General features: G+C 46.0%; 1 protein-coding gene across 1 annotated transcript in view; it reads right to left on the bottom strand.

Annotated features, from left to right (window-relative positions):
* Positions 1 to 18,651, bottom strand: part of CHST8 (carbohydrate sulfotransferase 8) — a 190,343-nt gene extending 171,692 nt beyond the window's left edge. The window contains exon 1 of the mRNA XM_071567682.1: positions 18,520 to 18,651. The gene's annotated coding sequence lies outside the window, so the exon portion shown is untranslated. The remainder of the gene's footprint in view (positions 1 to 18,519) is intronic.
* Between the last annotated feature and the right edge of the window lie 2,210 nt (positions 18,652 to 20,861).

Below are 20,861 nucleotides of genomic sequence, written 5' to 3' on the forward strand. Positions count from 1 at the left end.
ATCAGGAGATGACATTTGCAGTAAGAACAAAATTTTAGCTTCTAAGAAAGAACTTTTTAAATGAGCTTTCTATTCTATATGAGCATGTCACAAAACCTGGCTGGTAGCCCTGGCTCTAGAAACAGGCAGACCTGTTTGTGTTCTCAGCTCTCTCTTCCAGATACGCCTCCCACCCACAGGTGTCTGTGTCACCAGAAAAATCCTTCTTTTCTCCTGCTTTTTCTCCAGCTCAGGTATGTTTAGATTAGCCAACCTGCTCCTACAAATGAAAATCAAGGTTCAGAATATTCATGTTCCTTTTCAGTCTATTGCTAAGGCTACTGAACCCTTGAGTACCCCACTTTCCAGCCTCTGGTCTTGATTTTATTCTTAAACAGCTCAGCTGTGGCAAGAAAGCTTTTCATAACACTTCCAACTGGCCAAAGGCTGAAGTGTAGCCAGTGTTTTACATCTGCCCAGGGATGCACCCAAGCAGTATATCTGTTTTGGGGGCCAGCATATTCATGACAGAAGGTCATAAGTATAGATTTTCTTTGGTTTGGATGCTTTATTTTAATTCCTGTGGCTGATCACATTTGTTTATTTTTATTACACTAAGCTTGCAGGCCCCGAGAATGGGATCTGTGGTGCTAAAGACACTTTTATTATATATGAGACTTCAAGAGATAGTCTTTGCCCTGAGGAGCTCACAATAAAAATAAGCAGGCAGATAGAGAGATAAAAGACATGATTCAGCATCAGATGCAATTTGCTGTATGAAGCTGATCCAATTGTATTCGAAGGATTTATTTTACAGATGAAGAAACTTCGGCACAATGAAATGAAATGAAATGACTTGCAGAAAATACCACAGAAGTCCATGGAAAAATGGGAACTAAACTGTGATTGCCCCACAGCTCCCAGGGCAGCCCTTCACTTTGAACTGGGGGGAACTGCTTATGCATTACGTCAACACAACTACACAATTTGAGGAAATTATACAGCCCTACAGAGTTCTGCCACGAAGCAGGGTTGGTTTTTAAATCCCTCTGCTGTGCCTAAGCCTGGCACCATCTCTTCTTTGTGAGCAGTTTTAATTCAGAGATACTCTTTTGACTTCTAGTACAAATGATGCTTCAAAGAGATGTTTATTGGAAAAAGACATAGAAAATACACCTAAATTCCTTATTCTGGTCAGTACATTTATACCAAAAGTATTGTGGTGATAGATCAAAATGCAGTGATTGTTATTCCCCTTCCCATGGTGATTTATAATTGTGGATTTACATCAGGCTACCAGACTGCTCAGGTTGTCTAGCTTGCATGGTAATAACAACAGGCTCTCCTCGATTTCCTCTTAGCATGGCAACTGAGACTGAGAGCCTCTTCACTTTAAACAGTTCCATGAACACATAAAATGAGAGTTAAAAACCTTCTGCAAAACATAAAAATAACAAAGCATGATCAGTGAAACCCTAAATCATAATGACAATGTTATTCAGTGTCAGCTACTGACACTACCTACAATGGAGTTTTAAGGGAAGCATTTCTGTCTGGTAAACAAAACAAGAAAATGCCCCAAAACAGGAAAGAAGAGGCAGGGAAAGAATATTGAAGAGTTTCTTAATAGAACTGAGGCACTAACAGCAGAAGAAAACTATTCACCCTGTGATACTATGGAGTTTCACTTCAGAGAAAAAAATAGGATGCTGCAGGATCAAGGCATTCTGTTCCCTTTAACAACATTTCTCAGTCTGGGCACCATAAGCATCCACCAGTCACCTTCATAATTATACACATGATTATCTTTGGTTCCCTTTGTTTGAACCCACTCAAAAAGGTTGTTGGGTTTCTCCAATTGCCTGGACAAACAAATGTGCAAGGCTGAGGGCTGGTACCTCGCTGCTGGTACGAGCTGGACTGTGGCATTCTCATTTGAAAAGTAAAACAACAGACTGACCTGTGAGACCTTTGTTGTATAATGAACAGGAGCTTAGTAACAGGCTGTTTCATGGAGGAGCTTTCTGCTGGCACCAGGAGTGCAAATTTCCCCCTGCCCTGAGGTTTTTAATGGACAGGCTGTGGATGTGCTTCAGGCTTCCAGGGAAGGGAAATGCTCTGCATTTCCCCAGAACTCTCCTCCCTGCTTAGTATTTCTAGCTCTTTCTTAGAACGTGAGTCCAAAGAATTCATTCTAGAGTCAAATACGTCGCTGAAAGGCTGAAAATAAGGAAAGCCAAAATGTGCCTCTTAAGTTCCTGTGGCTCTTCAACCCCTGAGCCATCCACACAAAGAATCTTTGCCATCTGTGACACCCTCCAGGGGGAATCTGCTGAGCTCTCCAGGAAGCTTCTGCACAGCAGGGGACCACCAGGGAGGAAATAACCCAAACTGAACTTGTTGGAAGTATCCATCACTCCAGTCCAAGCAATAAATTCTTCTCTTTGTCCAGTGGTTTATTCCCTAATAGAAACAGAGATAGCAGTGACAGAGAAAATCACTGGGATCATCTACTTTATCCTTTGCTGGGAGAAAGATGGTTTCGTGCATTTGTTGTCTTTGCAGACAATACCTCACACCAAATCACCACCTGACCTAAAGTCTGACACAGAAATGGAATATTACCAAGACAAACCCTGTGGGGTGCCTGGTTTGTTGTTTGTGTGGCAGCAGAGAAAGAAATCAGGGTACAGCTCACAAGAGGAAAAGGGGGGAAGGACTGTAAACTTTTCTCCTTCCCAGGGATGCCAGTTCAGGGGAGGTGCTCAGGGAGAAAACAGAGCATTGTGTATCTGCAAGCAGTACTGCCCTAAGGGGTGCTAACCTGTGAGACTTGCTGAAAAACACTGTAAAAGGAATAAATGTAGGAATGGTCTCTAGGGGCATCCTAAAGGACTCTCCTTCCCTAATCCAGGGGATTCTCTGGGAAAGGACTGGGACTCCTTCCCCATCTCTTTTCCCTATAGCACTGAGGAAAGAAATCACATGTGTCAGTTATCTTTTCTTCCTGAAGTTGTGAAGAGGATGATGAGCCTCAAGGTTCTGTACAACAGCTGGAAGCCACAGTTCCTCCTTAGCTCCAGACCTACTAAGACATGATTTTGTAATGTCAGTGGTTTTTCAGGGCTCCACATGTGCTTTTACACCACAAGTTAGAATTTCATTTCCAGCAGGTGTTTGATTTCATAACATTCAAGTTGACTCCAGGACAAGACCTAGAGCAGTGAGAGGGAAAAGCAATGCTTTGACTGATCCAAGGTCCAGGCTGTGGGAGACTCACAGGGAATTGCTGTAAAATGTTCCCCTGTCCTCCTTGGTGTCCTTGAAAGGAGACTTTAACAGCCAGGCAGCCTTCTGTTCTCCATGAATCCCCTGGGGCATGGATGGCAGCTCCCCTTTCAGTTCATTGGGCTCCGTCTCACTCTGAGATTTGAGTCTCAGCCCTTGGTCTCCAATTTACACCTTCCTCTTGCACTCTTCTGCCCCTTTGCCTTGTGTCTGTTGACTCACCAGGGCCCCTGGACAGCCTCTTTTCTTGCCTTCAGCATTTGCATGTTGTGCTGCCTTTGCCTGATTTTATTTGGTGTATTCAGCAGTCAGTGTGGGCACTGTTACCTGGGAGCAATATCCAGAGACAGGAGGTGAGAAAAGCAGAGCCAGTTAATGGACTGGGGTCTGACCACAGACCAAGCTGTCCCCCTGCCTCTTTCACCCCTGTCTCTGCCCTCCTGCTCCACAAGCAAAGCCTGTCCCTGGGGTTTGGACCAGGGCCTGTGCTGGGGGTCCAGCTAAGCCATCCCTGTCACCTGCAGCAGGATCACAGAATCACAGAATGGATTGGGTTGGAAAAGACCTCCAAGATCATCAAGTCCAACCCTTGGTCCAACTCCAGTCCCTTTACCAGATCATGGCACTCAGTGCCACGGCCAAGCTCAGTTGAAAAACCTCCAGGGATGGGGAATCCACCCCCTCTCTGGGCAGCCCATTCCAATGCCTGAGCACTCTCTCTGCAAAGAATTTTTTTCTGATCTCCAACTTCAATTTCCCCTGGCAGAGCTTGAGCCCATCGTGCCCCCTTGTCCTATTGCTGAGTGCCTGGGAGAAGAGACCAACCCCCACCTGGCCAGAACTTCCCTTCAGGGAGTTCTAGACAGTGATGCTGGCAAAGACCTTTGTGTTCCTATTGCATGAACAGCTGGGATGGGATGGCCAATATTTTAAACAATAAAATAAGAAAGAGGTGATATTTTGCCCCACCCAGGACAGAGATGGGGATGAGAAGCTCTTGTTCTCAGGGACAGGCAGGAAACAGTGCTTTCCAAACTAGTTTATTTTGCTTATGATTCACTGCAGGATTTTACCTTTCCTTTCTGAATGCTGTCAGCACACAGAGACAGGAGATGATGTGGTATTTTGGTACATTGTTGTATTTAGAACAGCCACAAAAAATTAGAATCCAAATGATACCCAACCTATCGTGTGAGTATGTGGCAAACTTGAATAGCCACACTCAGCCCTTGACAGAGCTCTCACAAGCAATGTGAGTGATGAGCTCCTATTTAGGAACTGACAAATTTGTGTGGATCAATGATTATTAAAAAGGAAATGTCATTAAAGAGGACAGTTCAGTGCAGTATCATCCAGGAGCTGTCAACGTCTCTGCTGGGAAAATGTAAATAATGTCATCTTACGACGCATATTTCAAACATTTTGAATTTAATAATTAACTACAAGACAGAAGCAACAGCCCATTTCCAGCATGCACTTCGGTGTCCATTAAAAACACTGATTGTCTGAAAGGCAGGAGATTATAACTCCTTGTAATTCTTGCTGAAGCTCGCTGGGATCTTTCATTTATTGTTTTATGAACTATTTGTTGGTTTGTTTTACACTTGTAAGAGAAGAAAGTCTTTGTATTGGAAACTATTTTTAATTTTGAAGACTTCTGTTTCAGTGATAAAGATGGAGCACTTGAGTTGTCTTTTGGACAGACCTGAAGCAATTCTTCCCCCCCAATAATTTTGGTTAACCACTGAAAAGAAAACTTATTCAGAGTTCAATTCTTCTGGCAGAAATTAGCCCTTGGTATTATAGATGGATATATAAATGTTCACTTGGTATTGTCCTGTGCAGCCTGTCAAGGCTCTGCTGAGCGTGAGGTGAAGTGCTGCTGGAATTGCTAAGAATAAATATATATAGAGTACAAAACCAGGAGATGTTTTAGACTGTTTGTCCTGTCCTTTATATCAGCAGTCCTCATGAGTATTGCTGTTATTCGTTAATGGAGGGGGGTTATTTCAATAAGCCAATGTAGAACTAATAATTAGTTATTTTAAAAACAGGGTTGTTGTTACAGGTATTCTTTTCCTCTGATTTTTTCAGAACTGAGATCCTAATTGCAAACCCATTACAAGCCCAGGACAAAGAGATCAGTTGTTTCACACAATAAAGAGGGAAGCAGAACCCCAGGCCGGGTGCAGAGGGATGGGGAGCACAGGGAAGATGCACGAGGAGCATTAGTTTGATGGATGACTCTGTTTTCCAGGGGACACCATCAGTGTCAGGCTGGTCACAGGTATCACATGAATGGCAGGTGTGCAGAAATCTGAGCCTGAGCACGTCCACAGAGCCACACCTGCTGCAGTAGAGCAGGTTGTTTCCATCTTCCAGTACTCTGACATTGTTAGAAATCTTAATATGGCCTAATTTTATAAATCTAGATTCAAACTTCTCCCTTCTCAACTTCCCTGTTGCTGTAGTTCTTTCCACATGGAAAGGTCTTGCTCCCAGGCCCAGTCTCCTTTTCCATGACAGGATGCAACCTTTTCCTGAGGCTTTTTACTTTTTGCATTTGTCAGGTGTAGATTTGTTATAAACTTCAGAAAAAGCAGCAAGGTAAAGAGGCAGGGCTGTGTTGTGGAGCCCTCAGAGCCCTGCAGTTTGTTGGGGATGGCTCAGGGCAGGGGGTACTGGGACCAGCAGCTCCTGTAGATCTAAGACCTTACAAGGTCATAGCACCCAGGTTTGATAAAAATAATTTAGATTGAGCTTTTCTCCTTCCCCAAAACTGAATTTCCTTCCCAATAATTTTATATTTCATGACAAATTTTAAAACTGAGATTTTTTAATCTTAAAAGAAATCAAACTTACGACTTCCCATAGGACAGAAATTCATATTTTGGTGATAAAGCAGAGGAAATTATGCTAAAAGGAGAAGTTGAATGGCTTGGGGCAGGTAGCTGATTGTACTTTCCAGAATGACAAAGAGGTCCTTACATGTGGCACAGGGATAATCCTGAGGACAGTCCTGCCTCCCAGGGACCTGTGCAGAAGCTGCACTGAACTCACACAAGGCTTTTGCAACAAATAAAAACTACCTTAGGAGTCTTTACCAAAAATTGACCAAGGAGCCTTGGCAGCTGCCTTGCTCAGCCTTACTGCCTTCTGTTGATACCTTGGCAGCAAAGGGGAGAGTTACCTGGTGTATTTTCATTTACAAAATTAAATTTGGGGAGGAGAGAGATAATTTCATAAAGTAAACCAATATAAACAAAAATAGCCCCTCTGGGTAAGAAAATACAGCTAACTGGGGGAAGTGAATGTAAATCAATACAAATAATGGCCACCTAAAACCATGATGCTGAGTATTTCTAGCAACCAACCTTCAAAAAAAGATGAAAACAAAGGAAGGCAAAGGATACGTGGATTGGAGAACATAACATGTGGAGAGGCTGAGAAAGCCAAATTCAGACAGACCAGTAAGATGGCTCAGGGTGAACATGACCACAGTCTATAAATACCTTCAAGGTAACAACAGAAATGAAGGGAAGAAATTATTCACAGTCTCAGAAAATTGTAGGCTGGGGAGCAATGGCCTGAAGGTGAGAAAGAAGGAGTTTGGGTTTGGGTGAGCTAGCAGAGGGAAAAAGCAGCCCCGAGGAAAGGAAGTGACAGGGCAGCTGAAGAACTGAACAGGGGAAGTGCCCAGGGAAAGTCCAATGAGGTGTCACACACTGGCAAAAGGGGAGAGGCTTCAGTCAGACACACAAGAGCCAGCTCGGATGGAAAGAGCAGTCCTTGGTCTCACAGACTGTGCTGCAGGTAAGGGCACACAGTGCTACTCGGAGCTGCAAGGCAGAGCTGCTGCTGTGAACTAGCCCAGCTGCTGCTTCAGTTGCCATCTTACAGATTTCCTTTATCCATCATGCACTCTGCCCTTCCCATCCAAGTGTGGATGAATTCCATGTAGTCCCCTCTTAAGGAGTTCAGCTTTCTGTCCCTCTGACAGAGGTGTCAGGAGAACTGCAGGGAGAAGGAGCAGTTGTTACTAAGGCAAGGCCAGCAAAGAGGGCTGCTGATAAGATGGATTATAGAAGGAAGTCTCAAAGTCACTTACAGACGAGGAGCTCGAGGTTTGCATGAATAATGCCAATAATCATACAAAAAACCTCTGCAACACTGAAAAGCTGAAAAAACTGCAGCCTCTGCTTAGATCAAAAAGCCAGCTCTGGTTGGTCTTCATTGAAAGAATGAGATTCCCAGGGCTGAGCAGGACTTTGTGAAGAGAAAGCATTCCCTGGAGGGAATGATGAGCTCTGGTGGTGGGCACAAGCTCTCCCCACTACTTCTTTGCCCTGGAAATGCAGGAACGGGGTCAGCAGGTGGAGACAGGCTGATGTTAATTCTGTGAGGTGTGAGAGAAAGGTGTTTCTGACACATACCTCATGCCTCGTAAGGTGTGCTAATAATAGACAGCAGCAAGTTCATAGTCCAGATGACACCCTGGAGATGGGATTCGGTGGCTCAGAGGAGTGTGGGAGGAAGCAGGAAAGCTGTTGCTACCCCCGGGCACGAGGCTCCCGTGGCAAAATGATACACCATTATCACAGAGCTCACTGTTGGCTGGCATCTAGTCAAACTCCTGGGCACACAGCACCAGGACCCAGCGTGCTTTACAGCACAATTACAGAGCTCCTGCCAGAGTAAACACTCGGGGCACAGCACAGAAACCCCTCGTACAGAGACCTGCCATAAATAGTGCCTGTTGCCCTTTCCAGTCAGGGAACTGCTGCAAAGGCATCAGCACTGCTGTCCAAGGGCCTTCCACGAAGCATGGCCCACAATTTTAATTGTTGGATTGTAATTGTGTTACAAGTGAAGCAATAAAGACCAATGAATATCTGCTGAAGTTCTCCAGCTGAGGGTCACTGTTTGTAGACGGATCCAGAGAGCTGATGAATGTTTGGCCAGTGGTAAGCTGGTGATGAGCACCTAGCAGAGGGAATTTCTCGGGTTTGTTGGTTTATTGTTTACAAAGAACTATTTAATATAATGATTCTCTGATGTCTTTACAACAGTAACAGAAGCAGCATTTCAAAAGAGATGCTATATAAGGTCAGGGATACAACTGGGTTACAGAGGAGGTTCATTTATGGTAAATGCCAATCACTGAAAATGTCAGACACAATACTTGGAAGATCAAAAACAATGAAATTTTTTTTCCTTCGGTTTTCAAGCTAAATCTGCATCACTTATTTTGCTGAAAATCCATGGCAATTACTGTTGAAACAAAAAAGATTTTTAAAATCATGATTTCAAGGTAAAATAAAAAAATTAAAACCATTCTTTTTAAAGGCACCTTTTTATTATTTTAAAATTATTCCCCATCCTAAGAAATCCAAATAGGTGAGTACAAACATGTATTTCCAGAAGGTATGTCCTTGAAAGATCTGGAAAAAACCCAAAGGAACAAAACAGCTGCACGGGTCTGCTGCATCTTCCTCTAAGTTACTTTCCATCACTAACTTTGTTAAAACAATTGCAGTTACACACACGAGCTCAAACACTGAATAGCTCTTTAACTGAGGGAACTGCAGTCATTCTGAAGACATATCTCTGTTACAATCTATAATGAATGTATTCTTAAGGGGCAATAATTTCTTTCAATTACACAATTTCTCTGTTAAAAGTGGCATGTGTTACAATCTGGGCTGTCAGCTCCTCTGGCCATGGACACACACATTTCTCAGTAAAGCATCTTAGGCACCCCCAGTATGCTATCAATAAGATCAGTACTAATGTTAAAACCTTTTTTTTTTAAATTCCATCACAAGTTAAGATACTCTTTGAAGTTATTTTGCCAATATAAATACATAGGGCACAACAGCTGTTTGGAGATCTCCAATTAGAGCTGTTTTGTGGCTGTCTCTACAGAAAATGCCTTTGGCCAATATCATTTAAACCTTTTCTGTGAATGAATTTCATGCTTTGAAGCCAGCTAATAATTTCTGTCATTTAAGAACAATGCTCCTAAAAGCAAAGAAGAGAAAATGAGCACTCCCTGGGCTCTGCTCCCACCTGCCCGTGTGCCAGAGCGCTGGCCTGGCTCTCCTGGGAGCTGCCCAGCTGCTGCCATGTGCTGGCTGGGAAGGGGGCAAGGACACTGGGAAGGGGGCAAGGACTCTGGGATGGCATTTTTGCAAAGAGTGGAGGCAGCTGGAGGAACTTCAGAGTTCGGTCCCAAGGTCACAGCCAGAATTGGGAAGGAGAACTCTAAATTACAAAGTGCTGGACTGCAGCCAAGCCCATGGGAAGCTGCATTTAGCATATCATTCTCTGAGCAGCAGGATGAAACCTTAACTCCCTTTCAGACAGAATCTGAATGGAATTTGTTATACGAACACTCTGATTGAAATATCACCAACTGACTTCCCATGACAACTCGGAAATGGGTTGCAGCCACGGGGGGCTCCTCCTCCCCCCAGCCCAAGATGATGATGAGGATGATAGAGCCCTATCAAATATTTATGAAAACCAGATGAGTTTCTCTGCTAGCAACATGCTGCTATTATAACAGAGACCTCAGATAAACTCCTGACATTAACCTGAGCTGAGGCTTCTCCCAGTGTAAACCAAAGGGAGAACAACAAGCTGATCTTGGCATTTTGAAGTAGAAGTGCTGGAATGGAGGTTAATAGCAATGTAGTTAGAAGAACAAGGGGCAGGTAAGTGTGATGATTTATTATTTGTAGATACCATGTACAGACTGCTATCACTGCTGCAGACCTCCAGTGTAAGGTACACAATAAAAGAGCTGTAGACTGCCATGTGGTACGTGCATATACAATATCTAATGCTGTGGGGATACACAGAGTGCTCCACAAGTGGCAGCACACACAAAACAATATAGGCAGTGCTATTATGAAGCACTAAATAATTACAGTTCTTACAAGAAAAGGATGAATTAATCATTTCAAGGATGCAAAAGTCACTTTAGATTTTAAATGTTGAAAAAATACAAAAGAAAAAAGAAATTACCCATGTAAATTTTGTCTGTCATAAACCCCCTTCATCTTGCTGTCACACTGTTAACTCTGAGACTGGTATTTAAAGATGTGAGATAATATTTTTGCCAGTCTCAGTGGGAAGAGGGGCAGCTTGAAAGCAACCCCCTTCCCCCTAGTCTGCAAAGGAAAAATACTGGCATTAAGTGCTGAAACAGCTGCCATCCTTCATCTTGGCACTAAGTTAGGTGATGGAAAGCAGTGAAGAGATACTGGAGAGTTTGGGGAGGACTGTGCAAAGGCAGATGGGTCAGTAATTTATTGGCCAGCAGCTTCCTTGGATGGTTCATACAGCTGTAACTAACAGGTAGATGTGACCCATTTGGCTCATAAGGGACTTGTTAAAACATCATCACAGGGATTTGTGACCAGGAAAGGTACTATTGGAAAGAAACACAAACGATGGGATCTGAATGGCTGTTGAGAAGAAAAGACAGAGAAGCCATAAATTAGCTTCTGTAGTGGGAGAGGGAAGTTTTTGGATGTGAGTGTGATAGTTTTGGGGAAAGCTGGAAAAAGAACATGTAAGTATTTGTAAAACACCATAGAGATGGTGGGGAGGAACTTTCCCTAGAGCTGGTGGAGGTGTAAATCTGTGTTGGATGGACTAAGTTATGGACTGGGAGATGGAAGGATGAAATAAGAGCTGCTCATGACACCAGCTCTGCCTTACACCCCAGTGCTGTGACAACCCCCATATGAACAGGGTTTGGTCACTGCAGATTAGCACAGGATTATCTCTTCTGTTACTTGAGAAACCAGGCAAATACATTTCTGCTACAAGACAGGGGCTGCCTTCTGTCCACACTCCCTTCTCTGAGCCTTTGGCATCTGCTAAAATGAAGGAAATAGCTGCCCTTCTGAGCTGCCACACAGAGAGCAGATTCATGGCATCATCCCGGCTATGCTCCTGCAGACTAATATGTTTTACTGACCAGGATGCTACTTGCACAATTTCTTTCTTTATTTCCTAGATCTTTTCACAAATGGATTTTGTGATTCCTGAGAAATGAGAAGTCCAAAGGTTCACAAAACAACAAACTGTGTCCTTTCTTTGCCAAATGAAAGAGCAACTTAGCTTTTATCCCTTCTTATGCACTAGGCTAACTTCTGGTGCACCCTTTAGATTTCTGAATTTATTTTACTAATTCAGCTCACACTGATTTATATGCTTTAAGCAGATCAAGCAGCTCATGCAAAAACCTCTTTAAAGTATATTAAATAATTATTTATGTAACATCTTCCATTAAAGAACTTAAAAGCAACAGAAAAATTAATTGATCTTCTTTGAGCTAAGTAGTTTCCCCATTTCAGGACATGAAAATGAAGGCACATTAAATCATATATTAAAACATAGGTACCTAAGGTCAGTCATCTAAATATACATGTCACCAGCTGCCTATTGCTGTGATTCTTCCAACTCAGAAGGGGGTTGGGTTTACTTTTGAGGACCACACTAAATAGGAGGAGAAACCAACCTGTGGCAATGCATTCTCAATACATGGCTTGGAGAATGTCATGTCAGAAATGGGCTGATGAAGAAAATACACCAGCCACTGAGAATGCTTTAACAACTGGTGGTTTTAATGTGGTTTAAATGTACTAAATGTAAAAAGTGCATAGTCACTGCTTCTTCTTCCCAGAACCCCCTGCCAGGTCAGGGGGCTGGGAGAAGGACAGTGACCTCATATTTCCTGTCACCCCCTCCCATTGAATGTAAATTCCCTTACTCTTATTGGCACAAATCCAGACTTCCCTCTTGTCCCTTACTGGTGAATTTGTATCCCTCCAAAGTCCATATAAACCTGTACCCCTGGTTAAACCCTCTCTTTGTTCCTGCCTTCACTGATGGTCCCTGTGTGTCCTTTCTGGGGGCTCTCAGAGACCACATGGGCGGGGTAAGCAGAGAGCACACACTTCTCCTGGGTTAATGGACTGATAATCCAGGACCAGAAGTCCCATACCATTGCAGATTTCCTTCAGCATAACGAGGCTACAAGAAACCAACCCTCATACCAACCTTTTCCAACTATTATAGTGCAAGTATTAAAGGAACCCAAATACAAAGACCAGAAATTCCTTAATCTTTGGCTCAAATTAGCAACTGTTGAAAAATAAAGCAACTTCTATTTAGCTCCTAGCTTCAAGTGGATCACAGGCACTCAAGTTCCAAAAGCACTCAGAAAGTTTATGTAACTGATCCTGCCACCTCTCCCAAGGTGAGTAATTACTGCTCTCCCAAGAAGTGCCATTTACTTAACATTTCCTGACTTTCCCGAGGTTGGTTCTATATGAACAGGGGTTGGCAGATCAGGCCCTGGGAGATTTTATCGTGGCTGTGCTGCTGCTTGGCAGCATCTCAGTGTCCCTGTGCCTTCTGTCCTCATCCCAGGCACAGCCAGCAGCCTCCTCTCCCAGGGCACCCACTGGCACTTCCAAGGGAGGGAGGCTTCTGATGAAGACTGAATGGCCATTTATGGATGCTCTGATACACATTTCTAATTAAGTGTTGTAAGGGAAGTGAAACAATTGCCAGGTTTGCATATTTAATGGACCTTGAGCTACAAACATTCCTCAGAAATGCCCAGTTAATATTGGTTGACAATGAGCTGGCAGGGTGCTGAGCTCTGATATATCAAATCAGCATTGATTTGCAAAATGTTACTGAAAGGTTTCTTAGAACCTGCCAGGTCCCAAATCAATTGAGGAGAAGAGGGTGTCTCCCCAGCCCTGCCTTTTTTAAAGTCCTTTCTAGTTCCTTACCAGGAGTCCAATGGCATTCCTTCAGAAATGCCTTAGAAATGTGAATTCTTTTCAAACTTTGTTTCCTATCCTCATTCACGAGTGATTGATTCCCGTCAGGGAACAATCTGAAATCCCCTGTGCTGGGTGGGCAGAGATGAGCTGTGGCTGTGCCGTGCCCATCCAGGGGCAGCTGGACTCTCGCAGACCATGCGTGGCTGATATTCCAGGATGCAGGTGCTCCACCACATCCAGTGGATGGCTGATAACTTCCAGGTGGGATTTGAGGGAACTGGCACTGCCCCATCACACCCCTCTACTTGGCAACTTGCACAGCTTCCCCTCCCTGCACGATGTTAATGCAGCTGCGCTCAGTGGGCACGGGAGGCTGGAACACCCTCAGTAAAAGCTGCCAGGCTCTGTTCTCGGAAGGGCTCAGGGTTTGTTAACCTTCCTGGCAGCCTGCAGAGCTGCTCTGCCCTGGGGAGGGCTCCCAGGGCACTGCTGCAGCCTGGCATGGAGGGGAAGAGTTTGAAGGAGGCTTATGCTGCCAGAGGAGGAACTCTCCAGGGTGGCCTTGTCCTGGTTAGTATGAGCTCACTTTGCTTCCATTTTGCTCTGTGGATTTTCAATGGCTATGATAAAAGAATGAACACTGAAACAAGAGAATTCAGACAGACTGGTGACGTTTTTCTCCAAATTTTTGTCTTCATCTAAGCAGGGTTACAAATGGTAGGGTAAGGTTCCAGTATGTTAACAGACATTTCCTTGACAAAGTGCTGTAACAGCTATTGAAATGTTTTGCCAGCAGAAGTCATGTAACATCACCTGTGAGAGAGACTTGTGACATTAGTTTTGATGCCCTGAAAGAATGGGAACTGGGTGACTTGCCTAAGAAAGCCACTGAATGGACTGTGTAAGGGTTGCTTACTATTAGGGATGCATGCTGTGGTGTGGTTACCATGAGGTGGCAAATGCCAGCACATAAGGGCTCCAAAAATGGCACTACCAGACCTGGAAGGTCATCCCCAGCATGGCAGACAGTTCTGCAGCAGTGTCCCCCCTTGTTCCAACCCTTCTCAGCTCTCACCCCTCTCTGCTCTTCACCAGTGAGGTCATGCTGCAAAGGTGGGGCCCTGCTGTCCCCTGATGTGCTCCTCTCATGGCATGTGCTCCACTGCTGAGGCCACAGCTCCAGGTTTCAGTGGTGGCACTGGGAGTGGAGACTGTGCCTGCAGAACATCTCCCATCTCCCTGCTCCAGCTCCCATTGGGCTGCCACGGTTGTGCTTCACAGAAACAGAAAACTCCTGGAAACGCATGTGGGGCCTCTGTTTGTGGCTGTCCTCCCCAGCTTCCACTCAGCACCTTAAGCTGGAGGCTGAAGGTGCTGCTCCTGTGCCTCAGCCGAACCAGAGAGAGATGTCAGCTGCTGTGTGATGACTAAGTCTCACATGCTTATTGCTCCTATCAGTTAGAGCTCTTAATCACTTTGTGCTGTTTCATCCTATAACATGAATTCACTTCAAGCTGTGAAATTCACCATTTTTGCCATGACTAATTTGTGAAATGTGCCACCTTCCTTTGTGGTTCTCGTTGTGCCCCAGTTAGGCATCATCTGTCTGATTAGGGAATTCTGTGATTTGTTCCTTGCAGTTGAGCCAATACAATTTGATTCCCCTCCTTCCTCCCCTTTGCACTGCACTGTGATTTCAGTGCTGTTTGCCTTTGGCTGTGCTGGGGCTGGATCAGTGTGGAGCCCTCTTTGCTGGGGCTTGCACACAGCCAGTCCTGGCCTTCCTCCTCCACACAACATGTGCACAGGGCTCAACCTGAGGCTCTAACCTTGGGTAAAGCTGCTTAGGTCTATTATATTATGTTTACCATCTTACTACATTTCTCCCAGCCTGGTTGCTGCAATATTTTGGAAATCATTTCCCACCTGCCTTGCCAGTGCCTTGTTTCATGATACATTCATCTGTTACTCTTTATATTGAACATTGCTGGCATTACTAAATGCTATAAATATACCCAGCATACCATAAAAATACACAAGCAGATGACTGGTCTTGCCTACAAGAAATACTATGAATTTTTCATTTTTTCACATGCTCTGGGCAAAATCCAGAGGGTGCTCGAGGAACATCTCATAATGGAATAGGGTCCTAAATTCCTATTTTCTCACTGATTAGTTAATGTCTAAAAATATTTTCCCACACTCTTAATGTCTTAATTGTTCCTTGAAGATACTGCCAGCTCATCCATCCTTTTTTTACACCCTCTTACAAACCCAGTGAAATATTATTTTAGTATTTCTGTCACTGAAATACAGTGATAAATGGTCTTCTTTTAAGATCAGTGGGAACAGAATAACGGATGTGCAGGAGAACTTATTGACTTGCTCTTGCCAAAATGGAGTCCTGCCATGAAGTTCAGAAGGATCACAAGATGCCCTGGATGTTCCTCATCCTCCTCTTTTTTAGTGGTAAATCTTATAGGTTTGGGCTACACAGTTTTACAAGGCAATGATAGAAAAGCAAATGAAACTTTCTGTCCTAGCTCTGCTCATGTTCTACAAAACTTTCCATCTCTCTCTTCATGTCATCTGCCCTTTTTTTGCCACTTTTACTCAAAGTTAATCACCCTTCAGCCTGAAAAATGGTCAGGTAAGTAAGATCAGTAGCGTGACTTCTCTTAGATAAATTAATGGGCAAACCTCTGAGAAACCCTGGCTGTAATTAACCCTTTATCAAAATCCCAAAAGAGGAGGTTCAGGAAGATCCTGAGTGTGTGTTCATTACTCTGTCCAGCTATCAGAAAACCTTGGGTCTGCTGAAGCTCCTGCCCACACAGTGGATAAAATTTCTCAGGATGACCTGAGAGCGGGATTAGAACTGGTTCTCAGCACCTCATGCCCTCCTCTGTACTTGCTGCTTCCAGCACAGCAATCTTGCAGCCCTACCAGCCCGAGCTATTTACTCACCACCACTGTGGACTAATCAGATGGCAATAAAAGCTTTTACTGTGCCATCCTGTTTGTGATCAGCAGAAACATAAAAAGCATGTTAGAAAATTGATTTTTGGCATTAATTGTGAGCAAAGAACATTGTACTGAGTACAGAGAGGGTGGTTTTTTTCAGGCAGAAAAATTCTATTTTAGTCTTTTAAAAGTGATTCTGGAAGATGCTGAGCTAAGCCCAACGGACACACTTTTCAAATACCATAAGGTAAAGAGTAGTTACTGAATCTCCTCAGCCTTATTAGCTTACATAAACATAAAAATTTGAATAATGTTTAAAAAGCTAAATTCTCCTGATAATCAGTAAATGTTCATTACTGAGATGTAGCAAATATGCATGAGATTTCCCCCATGACATTTTGGTTGCACGACTTAAAAGGTTTAGAAAAGCCTCCTCCATGTGGGGCTGGGCAGAAACTTCTGCAGCCCCAGAGGTCACTCAGCCACAGGGTGGACCTTGCTGGTTCCCTTCAGGAAGGAGCAGGAGGAAATCAGAATTCACTGTCTCGTGTTTCAGCTCCATTGATTTATAAATAAATCATCCCCACAGGATGATTGATGTCTCCATATAAATAATTAAGTCTTGACCTTATGTTATGACACCTGCTAAATTTTTTGGCACTTGAAACCAGTGCTCAGGAGAGATCCTCGACTGTGGGTAAATAAAGGCGGGACTGAATCTGAGGGGGAGGAAGAGCCAGCTTTTTGTTTACCCTCATTTTGTTCTGTTTGATTCCATCAGCTAATTGATGATGATTATTAATCTCCGTTGCCATCTACTCTATGGATTTAATTCCTGCCTGTGATTGCTGTTGGTAAGTTTGCTCCACTGGAAGCAGCCTTTGATTGGATTTCCACTAGTCAGAGTTTTCCAGAGCTCCCCCAAATTGCTGTGTGGCACAGTTCAGGCACTTTACACTTATTTTTGTTTGTGATTTACTTTGTTTGGTGGCAGATCTCCAGCAGCACAGCTGACACTGTCCCCGTGCTCAACCAGGCTAGGTAGCAGGTGTCAGCAAAAGTTTAATTTGGAAGCTCATGAATTCAAAAGAAGAGCTTAACGGTTATCCCCAACACAGAGAGCTGCTGTGGCCTGAGCCTGGAAAAGAGAAAATCCCAGGGACATGAAAGGAATTGATGAGACACCAGGCATCTGACAAAATGAAATCTTCTCGGGATAAACTGGGGATCTCTGTCTCGTCAAATGGTGAGCATCATTAATAAACAAAACGGACTTAGCAGCGGCATTTCCCATTTTCACTTCTGAGACTATTCAGGTCTACCATTCACCTTCTCTCTCTGCTGCTGTAGATACAGCCTATTCTCTGAAGAGCTGCAACTTTTAAAGATAGCAATAAAACACAAGCATTTCAGGGTAAGTATCTAATATTAAAAAAGTGCATATTTGGATTTTGTAAGGCATGTTAATCTGCACGCAACACAGTCAGCAACAGACAGAAAGCACCATTATAATACAATTGCAATAAGGGGCTTTCCTAACCCCTCAAAAAGCTTAAAAAAATAACCACACAGCTACAACCAGAAATCACATCATTCCTGGCTACTTCCACAGCCAGCACCGGGGAATCCCAGATGTCAGGGAGGTGTCTGGGCTGTCCGGTTGCCCATCACTACCACACTGGGACTAACACACTTGCACAAATGATTCTTTGCTCTCTGTTTGCCGAGCTTTGAATGTGCCCGTTCTGGAGGACCGGGTGAGGTTTAAAGTGGCATTACAAGGTCCGAGCTGCCCGTGTCGCCGAGCAGGGGCGGGGGAATCGGGACATACCGACAAGTGCTCCTGCGGGAGAGCAGAGCCCAAAGCAAACCCCTGTCCTCGACACAGAACTACAGAAGTAAAAAAGTGCCTTCGTGTCCCCTCACACCGCTACTGCTCGCATAGGCTGAACTCTGGGAGAAGTGGGTTTCCAGCCCAGGGAGACGCCGGCATTTATCAAGTAGTTTGCTCTGAATCCCGTTATTTTTGTGGCACAAACCCACGCCCGAGCGGCCCCCCGAGCGGTGACACCCGACGACTCCATCGCACCTGGAGCGGTGCCGGTGCCGGTGCCGGTGGCGGAGCGGGCTGGGCTGGGCTGGGCGGGCCCCGCCCGGTGCGCAGGGAGCGGAGCGGGATGGAGCGGAGGGGCCGCGCCGCAGCCTCGGGGCCACCGCACCGACCCCGAGCCCGAGCCCCAATTACCAGCACTGCTAATTACCGCGCCGCCCGCTCACCCCGCCGCCGGGGCAGCCCTGAGGTGAGGGGGTCGCGCCGCCGGGGACGGGGGGACACGAGACGAGGAGCCCCAGTGCGGCCCCGCCGCAAGTTTGGGCACTTTCCCGAAGTGATGCGGGGAAAAGTTGGGGACCGGCCGGGGGGATGCGGGGCCCCGGGGGCGCAGCCCGGCCCGGGGAGGGGGGTCTGGCCACTGACCTGCGCCGCGGCCGCGCCGCTCCCGCGCTCGCTCAGCGCATCCTCCGCCGCCGCCGCCGCCCTGCGCGCCGCAGCCGCGGCTCCGCGATCCTCGGCGGGGAGGAGAGAGGGAAGCGGGGCAGCCCGCCCGGAGACGGGAGGCCGCCGCCCCCTCCCCGCCCCCCGCGCCGCCGCGCCCCGCTCCCGCTCCGCTCCGCTCCGCTCGGCTCCCTGCGCTCCTCGGGCCGTGCCCGTGCGCTCCTCCGGCCGCAGGTGCGGCCGCGCCCGCCGGGAGCGCCCCCGGCCCCGCCGCGCCCCCGGAGCATCATCTCTCGCCGCGGCGCGGGCGGGGCCGGCCGGGCCGCCGCCTTTCCAGGGGTGCCGCTCGTCTCCCAAGTTTGGGGCGGCCCCGCTGGGCTGGGCATTGTCTGCAGGGAGCTGCGGAGCGAGCGCTGCGGGCAGAGCGCTCTGTCTGCCGGCGCGGGGGGGACGGCGCTGCGCGCTCCCGGCTCCTGCATCCCGAGCCTCTCCCACCGATATCTCTCCCACCGAGACACCGCAACGCTCGAGTGGGAAGTTGCGGGAACGGAGGAAAGGTCCCGGACAGGGTGCTGGGGGAAGGGGGGAGCGGGGCTGGGAGGCTCTTCCATATCCTCAGTGTGGAAACGAGTATCGCGCCAGGCATCCCTTCCGGGCTGCAATTTGACATTGTTGTTGAAAATACGTGTTTTGAGATAGTTCGGAAGATCGGTGGCCCGTACTTGCTCCCAAAAGAAGGCGATTTTGAACACACGCCCCAAGGGCAGACACCGTAGAAGTAATTAGAAGAGAATTTAAGAGATGGTGTCCTCAGACAACAAATGTGAGCAGACTCACTGTAGGCAGGGCATGGTGGGCACCAAGGTAAAGGCACCTGTCTTGAGCCTGGCTATGGACTGTGGAGTCACTGCACAGAAGGGGCCTCTTGCACTCTCTGCTGGCTATTTCCCACCCTAAAATACCGAGAGGTTTTCCCAGCTCAGCAGAATAAAGAGTCTAATAAGAGCAAAGCCAGGGTATGGCTGTAATCCCCCCGAGTGGCCTCGGTGGCACGCCTGGCTATTGCTGCTGTAATGAAGTGGCCACTGGCTGAAATTAAGAAACACCAGAATTAGATCAAACAGTGCCCCCAGAGTATGGGCATCGAGGGGGCACATTGTGGGTCCCGGGAGCTGCCCTTGGTGCCAGAGAGCCACAGAGCTGAGCTGGGCACCCCCGGGGCAGCGGGAATTGCCAACAAACAAAGCCAGGCGTGTTGTGTTGAGTACCCACCATCCAGCCTTAGCCAGACATTGTGCGTGTCCAGTGTTGTGTGTGTCAACACTGAGCCCATCTACAGCCCTCAGAATAGTTTCAGGTGTGTCTTAAAAACAAACTAGACATTTATCCTCTGACTAGATTAGCAGAAATACATTATACCTAGGCTGCTCCCTGGCAATCAATTGTTCTGCCTAACTAGGTGTTATTTATTAAAATATTGATTTGGGACCCAATTCTCTAGTCCTTAAGCAAGCCAGTTCTTTGCTGGTAGGATGGAATATTTGATTGAGAGTTTTGAGATCAGGCTTTATGTAATTCTATTGTCATAGGAAAAAAAGGTGCACGTGGTACAGCTTTCCAGGGGAAGATGCATTCATGCCACTTGGAGTTCAAAGGAAGAATAACATGTAAAAACTGCAACCATTGCTTTACCTGAGCACCTTCTGTCCTGCTCTCTGTGGTGCAGGGTGCATAAGCTGTCACAGCAAAAATAATAAGTCTAACTGGGGGAAGTGAGTTGCATACAATAAATGTAAACCATTCCTGGATGTCTGTTGCTATGGCAGGTGACTGGGGAGAATCCTGTCCTCCAAGGGCCAACTCCTGGTCATGTGGCTTAAGGAATGATCCCTGCTGCATCTGTGGTGGATGCCTTTGTGAGCAGAATGTGGCTCTGTGTTCTTTATTCAGGTTGTGTTTTGAGAAATGCTTTAAACGAATGACCTTGAAAACAAAGCCCAAATATGAGTCCTGGCACTAGGTCTCTGCCCCACTGCCTGCAGGACTCATAATTATCTTTTTCTTCAATTTTGGCTCCATTACTTGCAAAAAATTCCCGAGAATTCAAAAAATAAGGTATCTAAACCCAACGATTTCTGGGGGTTATTTTTGGCTTTGGGAGGATTGATTTTTTTTCCCCTCTCTGTCTCCAATGGAACAGAAGGCAACATGAATCCCTTTTGTTTACTTCTTTGTGCTCCTGACTGCTTAATAAAATAAGCAGATGTGTATGGCTCTGCTGTAGTCTGGGGCTAGTTAGTGGCTGTTCAAAGTTAAGAGGAAGA

Source organism: Pithys albifrons, chromosome 12 (genome assembly GCF_047495875.1).
Source record: "Pithys albifrons albifrons isolate INPA30051 chromosome 12, PitAlb_v1, whole genome shotgun sequence".
Lineage (NCBI taxonomy): Eukaryota > Metazoa > Chordata > Aves > Passeriformes > Thamnophilidae > Pithys > Pithys albifrons.